The sequence below is a fragment of the Triticum urartu genome, chromosome 1A, assembly GCF_056163025.1.
Source record: "Triticum urartu cultivar PI428250 chromosome 1A, HENAU_Tu73, whole genome shotgun sequence".
Lineage (NCBI taxonomy): Eukaryota > Viridiplantae > Streptophyta > Magnoliopsida > Poales > Poaceae > Triticum > Triticum urartu.
In genome coordinates this window covers 190298619-190306093 of record NC_141873.1, presented here as the reverse complement: position 1 = coordinate 190306093, position 7475 = coordinate 190298619, and the positions used below count along the sequence as shown (strand labels likewise).

The 7475-nt window shown below is 43.4% G+C and overlaps 1 long non-coding RNA gene across 1 annotated transcript; it reads right to left on the bottom strand.

Annotated features, from left to right (window-relative positions):
* Positions 1-1447: 1447 nt before the first annotated feature.
* LOC125525753 (uncharacterized) lies at positions 1448-3029 on the bottom strand. The gene is made up of 2 exons (XR_015599906.1): positions 2224-3029; positions 1448-2031 (listed from the first exon to the last, which is right to left on the bottom strand). It is a non-coding gene; the product is annotated as an uncharacterized LOC125525753 (long non-coding RNA).
* Between the last annotated feature and the right edge of the window lie 4446 nt (positions 3030-7475).

The window sequence follows — 7475 nt, the reverse complement described above, 5'->3', positions numbered from 1 at the left end:
TGAGAAAAATATAATTTTTTTATAGACATCGAACTTCATCATTTTTAAAATTTGAACTTCTTAGTTTCATTGGTTAGTAATAGGGAAAGTCCTACAAACATTGAACCGCACCATTATTTTAATTTAAACTACTAGTTTTATTTTATAATTGGGAAAACCTTTTTTTATAAATTCTTTTGAAATGTTCCTATTTTTTAATTTTAACTTCTCTAATTTTTTATGAACGGGAGAAATCCCTTTTTTATAAAGATTTTTGAAGTACATTTTTATTTGAACTTCTTGCTTAATTTATTTTGAACTTTCAAATTTTCTAAATATCAACGTCCTCGTAAGTTTTTATAAATCTCTATTTTTGTAAATGTAATGTATAATAAAAACTCTTATTTTCTCAAATGAAAACACACACCATGTAGTACGTGAACTCCTAATTGTTTTCACTTTGAAATGATCTCTAATTTTTCTAGAAAACTCATGACGGGTTAAGAGTGTCTTTTCAACACGGTAAAAGTTGTTTTGAATGATATACAAAAAACATTCAAATTACATTATGGAAATTACGTGTATGATATACTGTTGGAAAGCTTATGTTTTTTAGGAGCAATTTTCCTTCTCTATTAGTAGTAGCAGGACTTCACACATTCACCAAACATGCTAGTTAATAGAGAAAAAAATCATGCATGCGCAAGGAGCAATATGTGTGTGTGTAGTGCTACCGGTGTGAATGCCACATTGCGGAGCTCAACCTTACACAGCTTGTACTTTTTTTGTACACACATAATATTTTCCTCAAGCTCTGTAATTTATTAAATTTGAACTGCGAGAGTTAACATTTTTCTAGGTAACGCTTATTTTTTTTCTTGTATATAAACATCAAACTACTCTGTGGTTTTAATTTGCACTTCTAGATTTTATTATTTATTGACAAGAAAGCTGAGTTTCGTAGTAAACATCGAACCACTTTTGTTATTTTTAATTTGAACTTTTAATTCTTTTTATTTAGAAATGGTGAAAATTCATTTTTTATAAACTATTATTCTCGTCAATTTTTTTTGGGTTCACGGGTTAAACTTACTCAAAAATAATATTTTATTTTATTCTTCAAACTTCCTATGTTTTTTTTGAGGATCAAAACTTACTATGTTTCATGGGGTGATCCTTTTTTATTTTTTGTGCCGTGATACTTTCTTCCTTTTGTTCTCGTTTGAACTTCGTCAATTTTTAATGCTGAAGTTCCTGCGTGAATTTTTACGTGGTTTTCCCCAATGTGTTTTTGAACTTACATATTTTTCCTCAACTTCCAAACTGAAAATAGAATGCACACTAGATCAACATATGTACTCGTATAAATGAACTTTATCTCTTTTAATGAAGAAAGATGTAAGTAGACTCACGGAATGTAGCTCTTTCTAAAAGGAAAATGGCTTCCTAAAGGAACACCACGCTCAAATTTCCAAAAGTAGTTTAGACTTATAAAAGTAATCCATGTGAGTTCAACTAGACATAGTAGTGCACTCCACAAACTCCCTTATGCAGCTGACCATACAACACTACTAGTCTGCTACTATGGTCAGGTATGTGAGATAGAATCTACAAATAGATTAGAATTGCAAAGAGAAAGAGACAGAGAGAGTACACCCAGGGGGAGAATGTTGCTTGCCCGCACGACCCCAATGACACCAACTGATGTTCTAGCATTTGTTTTTCACCAACAAACTTCAGAATATATGTTGCCAGATGTACTCAGCAACACTCGTTTCAGACTTCAGTTTTCACCATCGCCTACTGCCACACTGGAGTTGCTATTGTAACTGAACTGGCATGAGAAAATTACTCGACATGCATGGATGTTCTACAGCCACACGGTCATGAACAACATAAGCTTCAGTGACAACTGAACTTCAACCAGGGGCGAAGCTGAACTTTTTGAATCTGACGCTGTAGAAAAATAAGTAAGCGTCAAACTTTTTTTTATCTCTCTATTGTCCGGTGCAGTGGAGGTAGGAACCAGCAAGCTGAACCTCGTTTCTGAACCTGAAGATATGGTAGAAGAAGAACAGTGTCAACCAAGATCTCTCTGTCATCCTTTGTGGTGTGGAGGAGAGAATACTAGGATCTAGGGGTTGAGGATGATGGTATATATACAGGCAGCCTCGTTGCCGACAATGTTGTATACACCTCCTAGCGACCATGTTGTATATATATGTCACCTGTATATATATATACCTCACACCGGGGACGAGGTGTGGACAAAGGTCGCTGGAAGGAGTTGACACGAGCATCTCCGGCGGTTCTACTCCCCCCTGTACTGAAGTTCAATCACACCGTGGGGAGTGAGCCTGCCGTTGGAGCATCTGCCACCAACAACATGGTCGGGGCTTCATCGGGAACCGAAGCCCGGGGAGGGTAGGGGCGAGCCATCGGAGCAAGAGGACGTGAAGGAAGAGGGGTGCCTGACGTCGGCGCTGGATCTGACATGTGGTTGGGGAGGGGTTGCTGGTGGCGCCGCCCGGTGGGATTAGGGTAGGTGTGTCACGGCGGCAGCCATGCACAGGTGGTGGCTCGGAGCTAGGCCTCCTCTGGTGGGTGGAGGCAGGGCAGGGGCACAGGGCGCGGCGGAATCAAACTCACGCGACTGGCCATGTCGAACTTCACAAACACCTACCAGCGCAGAGAAGGGGATGGGAGAGAGGAGGCCGTCGTGATTCGCCGTGCTCGGGGGATGGAGGAGGAACAATAGGGAGGAGGCCGTTTTCCGCGTCGCGCTTGGGGACGGAGGCTCACCGGAGCAGCACCGCCGTGAGCAACCGCCGGATCCCACGGATCTGAGCGCTGGAGGAGGCAGGGGCTGCGGCGCACCGAAGGAGGAGGGGGTGGCCTCATGCTGGATGATGCGGGGGCAGCGGCGCGACGGAGGAGGGGGTGGCGGCACGCTGGGGGAGGCAGGGGCGGCGGCGCACGGGGTGGGGCGGCGTCGGCAACCTCCTGGTGGAAACGTGTTGGTCGGGTGGGTGGGCTACAAGGTTGGAGACGCGGGGGTGGGTAGTATTTTTCTCTTTTTTCAGCTTGGTGGTTTTTAGTTCGGGAAGGATGATCCAAATAACTATTCCAAACCTGGCATCCACAGCCCCTATTGTTACATATACTGGACCAATTACTAGAGCTCGCGCACGCCAATTAAATTACCAGGTACTTTCGTTTCTTGGTAATGATTCTAATGTTCATGAGATTATGATGCTGCCTAAATTGGATACATTTGTTTTGCTTTCAAATGAAGGGCCTAGCTTGGAGAAGGATGAACATTGGAGCAAGAACACGCATGAAGTTGATGGCATGCGCAAGGGGATCAAGAACGGAGTTACAAGTGATGATTTCAGGACTTTGAAGCCGCCATAAGGAGTGCATGAAGCCATGGACGAAATATACAAGATGCCACTTCATAATATTCGTCCATAGGCTATTCTAGGTGCTGCGTCACCTTATTAATGGGCCAGGCCCATGTAATTTCGAAATACTTAAGTATAGGCTATTTTTAGAGTCCGTATGTGTGGGGAAACAAGAGTTAGGGTTGGTTTCGGACCCCACCCTCAAGGGCCACGAAATTCCCCTCTCTTCCTCCATATATACAGCCCTTAGGGCGTCGTTTAGACTTTGGGTTTTGTTTAGATTAAAAGTTCGCCATAGCTGCAACTTCGCGTACTTCGTTTGTGTCCAACGACCAGACCAAGACGTCACAGAACCCCACCTTGATCAATAAAGCTTTCATCTTATATTCGCAATATCCAGATTGCAATCTCAGTTTCTTGCTTGTTCTTCGTTTGCTCGCAGGAAACAGGCCCTCGTGGTCAGGTTGATCGTGCTCCGGCGTGGTCACTAACCCCTCGGAAGTTGGTTTAGCGATTGCTAAGGCGCGACGTCTCGCACGTTCGTAGTCGGATCGTCAAGGTCGACTCCCACAGAAAACGATAGCCACCATCTCATCGAAACATCGGGACACCTTTGCCTCTATCAAGTGGTATCAGATTTCCAGGTTGCTCGGTGAGATTTTACAGTTTTTCGTAGATTAGATCGAGTCTGTTCTTCATACCTACAGTCCACGAAAAAGCCACACAAAAAAATTAGGGTTAGTTCATGATATCCGAACCAATCTGAGCCTTTGCATAATCTTTTTAGGGTTTTTGCTTTGTTGAATTTGCGGTTGCATCGTCGTGTCAAGTTGCTGGTCTTAGAGTCTAGTCTTTTAGAGTTTCGAGTTCTGGTCATAAGTTGTCACGCCGCCGCCGCACCATCATCATCGCCCATCTACCACTTTTGCTTATCCGCCACCGCTCTGAATCCTTATCCATATACCACTACCAATCCGTATCCATATACCACCATCAATCTCTATCCATATACCACCACCGCTACCATATACCACCACCGCTGCCATATACCACAACCATATATCCACCACCAATCCGAGTTCTTCTCATATTAGGTTTGTTCTTGAGATCAATCTAAATTCCGATTCGTGTTTCCTTGCCTGCGTAGGTCTCGAAAAAAAAAGAGTCTGGAGACCCCCGGGCAGTTTTTAGGCCAAAATTTTCACGGGCAAAAATATTTTTTCCCTATCCTATTTTTAGGCTTTTCTGAGTCTTTTGAGCCACGTGCCATCATAGTGATTTTTTGTCGCACTTTTTTGTCGTCGCTGCCCTGATTTCCGAAAAAAAAAGTGAAATTTTTTTTTCGTGCCCATCCTATCAGTTTGACGAGGGAAGAGTTTTGAGACACTCGCCATTATAGTAATTTTTCGCAAAAAAAAAGAGGAGCGCAAAAAAAAGCGAAAAAAAAAAGTTCCAGAGTGTGCTTTTCCCTTATTTACGTGCAGCGCCGTGATTTTGTTAGTGTTCTAGGCTCGCGTATCTAGCACGGTCTAGCCTAGGACCAGCACAGTACCGTCGTTGAGCGTTTATTCAACTTTGCATCTCTGAATTGATTATTGCTGACCCTTTTTGCTACCATACTATAAGCCTTCCCAGCTCCACATACCTCTACGTCGTGCGTTTGACTCTCCCTGGCAATCGCTCTATCCAAGCTTTTGAGAGTTTTGACTACAACGGTTGCCGATCACCGCCTGCTGCTGGGTAAGAACTGGTAAGAATTTGAGATTTGCTTGACGGATTTGTGACACCCGCCACCACCACCTCTTGTTAGTATTCTGTAGGATCATATTCTTGTGTGTTTTCTATTGTTGCTAACCATGGCAGGATCACAAGCCGACGAGACTGACTGGGAGAACATGACGAATCAGGAGTTGCATGATAAATTTCAGCAAATGATGAATGGACAGGTGCAGGATGTGCTAAACAGATTTGAAGAGGCCATGGAGAAGATAGATGACATGGAGAAGACGTTCGAAACAAAGCTCGATGACAGGTTTAATGAATTGCCCGCGCGTCTTCCACCACCACCACCGGCTGCGCCTAACGCACCTCTACAACAACAACGACGACGACTACCTGCACATCGTGAAACAGCCCTCCGCCGAGCGAGCCGTCTCCCTCTTGCACCTGGCCAAACTGTTGGTGCTGTTGTTGCTACTTCTGTGGCTCCTGCTGCTGATGCGGAGGAGGATGATTTTGCTGGCGATTACGAGGATGAGGTTGATCAAAATCAGAACTACGTGCCACCACCAGCACAGCAACCATCAGGTCGTCCACATGCAAATAATGACAATGGTAGGGCTCACCCTCAGGTACGAGATCATGACCATCTCCCTAAACTAAAATTGGATATTCCACCATTTGAGGGTAGATATGTTCCTGATATATATCTTACTTGGGAGTTAGAAACTGAACAACGATTTACATGTTTACAATATCCCGAGGAGAGACGTGTTCCTGCTGCTGTTTGTGCATTCACTAGTTTTGCATGTGTTTGGTGGTCTGAGCATTGTAGATTATATCCCATTCCTGCTACTTGGGCTGCTTTGAAAACTGCTATGCGTACTCGTTGGGTTCCACCATATTATCAACGTGAATTACTTCAAAAATTGCAGCGCTTAAGACAGGGAAAAAATTCTGTAGAAGAATATTATCAGGAATTACAAACTGGCATGATTAGATGTGGTATTGTTGAGGAGAATGAAGCTATGCTTGCACGTTTTATGGGTGGATTAAATAGAGAGATTCAGACGATTCTACAGTATAAGGAGTATACTAATATCACTCGTTTATTCCATCTTGCTTGTAAAGCTGAATGTGAAGTGCAGGATCGACAGGCATTGGCGCGGACTAACTTTTCTGCAGGTCGACCTTCTTCATGGACACCACGTGCATCATCTACTTCCACACGTTCTGCTTCACCGGCGCCTCCGTCGGCTGCCACCTCCAACCGTGATACAATAAAGCAGGCACAATCACCACTATCTGCCAAGAGCACACCTTCTGGGCCTGCAAAGAGCTCTTCTTCATCCATGGCATCAACAGGGCAAACACATGATATTATTTGTCGACGTTGCAAGGGTGGAGGTCATTATGCGAGAGAATGCCCATCTAAGCGTGTGATGATTGTTACTGAGGATGGTGGGTATGAGTCTGCTAGTGACTATGATGAGGAGACTTTGGCTCTTATTACACGTGAGGAACACGGTGGAGACGATTCTGATCATGAGACGCAATACATGGCTCCTGAAGATGCTGACAGGTATGAATGTTTAGTTGCTCAACGTGTTTTGAGTGTGCAGGTTACACAAGCTGAGCAAAATCAGAGGCATAATTTGTTCCATACAAAGGGAGTTGTGAAGGAACGTTCTGTTCGCGTGATCATAGATGGAGGGAGTTGCAACAACTTGGCTAGCATCGAGATGGTGGAGAAGCTATCTCTCACCACAAGACCACATCCACATCCTTACTACATCCAATGGTTCAACAACAGCGGCAAGGTTAAGGTAACACGTACTGTTCGTGTGCATTTTAGTATCTCTACATATGCTGATTATGTTGATTGTGATGTGGTACCGATGCAAGCATGTTCCTTATTACTTGGTAGACCATGGCAATTTGATAAAAATTCTATTCACCATGGTAGAAACAATCAGTATACTCTTGTTCATAAGGATAAAAATATTACTTTGCTTCCTATGACTCCTGATTCCATTTTGAAAGATGATATTAATAGAGCTAATAAAGCAAAACAGGAGAAAACTAAGAGTGAAAATCAGAATGTGGCAAAAGAATTTGAGCAACAACTGCCGCCTAATAATAATAAACAATCTAGTGTTGCTTCTGAAATTAAATTGAAAAGTGCATGTTTACTTGCCACCAAATCTGATATTGATGATCTAGATTTTAGCAAATCTGTTTGCTATGCTTTTGTGTGCAAAGAGGCATTATTTTCACTCGAGGACGTGCCTTCCTCTTTGCCTCCTGCTGTCACTAACATTTTGCGGGAGTTCGCCGACGTCTTTCCACAAGACGTGCCACCGGGATTACCAC